Source organism: Capsella rubella, unplaced genomic scaffold, assembly GCF_000375325.1.
Source record: "Capsella rubella cultivar Monte Gargano unplaced genomic scaffold, Caprub1_0 scaffold_3, whole genome shotgun sequence".
Taxonomy (NCBI): Eukaryota; Viridiplantae; Streptophyta; class Magnoliopsida; order Brassicales; family Brassicaceae; genus Capsella; species Capsella rubella.
Genome location: NW_006238921.1, coordinates 12,682,779 through 12,686,295, shown reverse-complemented (window position 1 = coordinate 12,686,295; position 3,517 = coordinate 12,682,779).

The window sequence follows — 3,517 nt, the reverse complement described above, 5'->3', positions numbered from 1 at the left end:
TCCAAAGTAACTGAACCTTCACTGACCAAGTCTCTTATGAAGTGTACCTTGATAGATATATGTTTTGTTCTTCCATGATACGCCGGATTCTTGCTCATTGTTATGCTTGCCTTGTTGTCACAAAAAATTGTTGTAGGCTTCTTCTACCCTTGCTTGACATCTTCAAGAATTCTTCTTAACCAAACAGCTTGACACGCTGCTGCTGTAGCTGCTGTATACTCTGCTTCTGACGACGACAAAGCTGTAACATGCTGCTTCTTAGAACTCCAACACACCGCTCCAGAACCCATATTGAAAACATGACCTGACGTGCTTTTTCTGTCTTGCACACAGCCTGCCCAATCACTGTCTGTAAACTCAACCAACTCAAACTCTCCAACTCTGTTGTACCACAGACCATAGTCCGTTGTACCTGCAACATACCTCAACAACCTCTTAGCTGCTCCATAATGCTGCTTCGTTGGACTGTGCATAAACCTTGAAATTGCACTCACAGCAAACGAAATATCTGGTCTTGTATGAGTTAAATAGATAAGACCACCAACCAAACTTCTGAATCTTGTTGCATCCGCTTTTTCTGTTCCATCTTCCAACTGCAACTTCTCATTCACATTCATAGGAGTTTCCACCGGATTGCAATTCGTCATGTTGAACCTCTTCAACAAATCTTTTGCATACTTGTGCTGAGACACAAATATCCCATCTTCCACTTGCTTAATCTCTAACCCCAGAAAATAATGCAGCAAACCCAAGTCTGACATTTCAAACTTCTTCATCATACTCTCCTTGAAATCAGCAACAAGTGCAGCACTCGAACCCATGTAAATCATATCATCTACATATAAACACACAATAAGGATATCACCTTCACTTTGCTTCTTTATGTAGAGAGTGTGCTCACTTTTGCTCCTTTCAAACCCAGTTTCTGCAAAAAACGAATCAATCTTGTTGTACCAAGCTCTCGGAGCCTGGTTCAGCCCATACAATGCCTTGTGTAACTTGTACACGCACCCTTCTTGGCGTTCAACCACAAAACCTTCAGGCTGATCAACATAAACCTCTTCAGGTAGCTCACCATTTAAGAAAGCTGACTTAACATCAAACTGGTACATTGGCCAATTCATACTTGCACCAAACTGAAGTAAAACTCTCACTGTATCAAACCTTTCAACAGGAGAAAATGTTTCTTCATAATCCACTCCGTACTCTTGTGCATAGCCTTTGACCACCAGTCTTGCTTTATACTTCTGAACACTACCATCTGCATGATACTTTGTTCGAAATACCCACTTCACACCAATTGCGTGTTTGCCTTCAGGAAGCTCAACAAACTCCCAAGTCTTACTCTTCTCTATGGACTCTATCTCTTCATCCATTGCTTTCTGCCACTCTGATTCCTCTACAGCCTCGTTGAACGATCCTGCCTCAGAAATGAACAACGCTTGCTGAACTTCATAAATCTCTCTCAGAGATCTAAATTTTTGAGAAGGACTCTCTTCTTCACTGCTTGTGTCACTGCTACTATTAGGCGAATGAGGGACCGAATTTGCGGGTGTACGACCTTCAGAACCAACTGGAGTCTGATTCTCTCCCTGCTCAACAGTACCGTGCTGTTCTACAGAGCTGTCTGGCTAAACTTCAACAAGCTCACCGTTATCACCCTCACACCAACTCCAAACTGCATCCTCGTCGAATGTGACGTTCCTGCTTTCAACAATCTTCCCACTCACAGGATTATACAATCTATAACCTTTGGATTGTGAACAATAACCAAGAAATATGCATTTTTCAGATTTGTCATCCAACTTTCTCCTGAGATGAATATCAACAAGAGAATATGCAACACTTCCAAATATTCTCAAGTGACTTACTGCAGGTTTTCTGCCACACCACGCTTCAAATGGAGTTTTGTCTGCGACTGCTTTTGTTGGTGAAATGTTCAGCAGATACACTGCTGTGCTCACACTTTCAGCCCAAAACAGATTTGGCAAATTCTTCTGTTTCAACATACTTCTCGCCATCTCTACAACAGTCCTGTTTTTCCTCTCTGCTACACCATTCTGCTCCGGTGTATAAGCTGTAGTAAGCTCATGATGAATACCTTCATCTTCACAAAATTGGTTGAACTCAGTAGATGATAACTCTCCACCTCTGTCAGTTCGCAACACCTTGACTAACAATCCACTTTGTTTCTCCTCTAGTGCCTTAAACTTCTTGAACATCTCAAATGCTTCACCTTTAGACACCAAAAAATAAACCCAGCTCATCCTGCTGTAGTCATCTGTCAACATCAGAAAATACTTACTTCCTCCAAGAGAAGTAGTCTGCATAGGACCGCACAAATCAGCATGAACAATCTCAAGACATTGAGTTGCTCTTCTTGCCTGACCAACAGGAAACGACCTCCGCGTTTGTTTCCCATATATGCATCCTTCGCACATCCCAAAAGCATCAATATGTGGTAATCCAACCACCATATTCTTCTGACTGAGAATCTTCATCCCATTCTCGTGTAGATGCCCATATCGTAAATGCCACAACCTTGACATCTCTGAAACTTTCGCAACCAAAGCACTTGCTTCAATAGACGACATCTGTAACGGGTACAGATTATTTGCAGTCTTCTTCACCACTGCTACTGTGAAATCGGATTTCTTATCCTTGATAACACACACATCCCCATCAAAGAAAATAGAACAATTGTTTTCCACCATCTGTCCAACACTCAACAGATTCTGCGCTAGATCAGGAATGTAATACACATCATAGATGAATTTGAGATTACCATCGCTATCTTTGACAGAAACGATTCCTCTTCCTTCAACTTGAACTTCTTTGTCATCCCCAAGCTTGACTTTCAGCCTATACGACTCATCTATCTCCTTAAACAATGACTTGATGCCTGTCATATGATTAGAACAACCGCTGTCCAAATACCACACTGTTTCAGACACATTTAGACTCTTGTATGCCATGAAAAGTCTCGGCTGCACATCTTCTTCTGCAAAGCTCGCTTTCTTTTCTTCATTTTGCTTCTTCCAGCAATGAGCTTGCATATGACCCAACTTCTTGCAATAATAACACTCAATATTGCTCTTGTCTGTACCTTTGTTGTACGACCCACCAGTGTTGTTCTGACCTCTTCCACGGCCATGGTCTGCGCGACCTCCAGATCTGCCTTTTCCTCTGCCAGATCCTCTACCAGAACCATTACTGTGACCCTGTCCTGAGTACTCTCCCTTCACCTGGAAAGCTTTCTCCTCAGACTTTTCAACCTTCTTACCAAGACGATCTTCATGCGACAACAACGAACTCATCATCTCATCAAACGTGTACTTGCTCAGATCATTGGCTTCCATGATCGCAGGAACAACATACTCAAACTTTGGAACTAAAGTTCTGAGAACTTTACTCACAATAGTTTCGTCTGACACAGTTTCGCCATAAGATCTCATTTGGCTCACAATGTTTGACACCCTTGCCAAATACTCTTGTATTGACTCTTTCTCCTTCATCA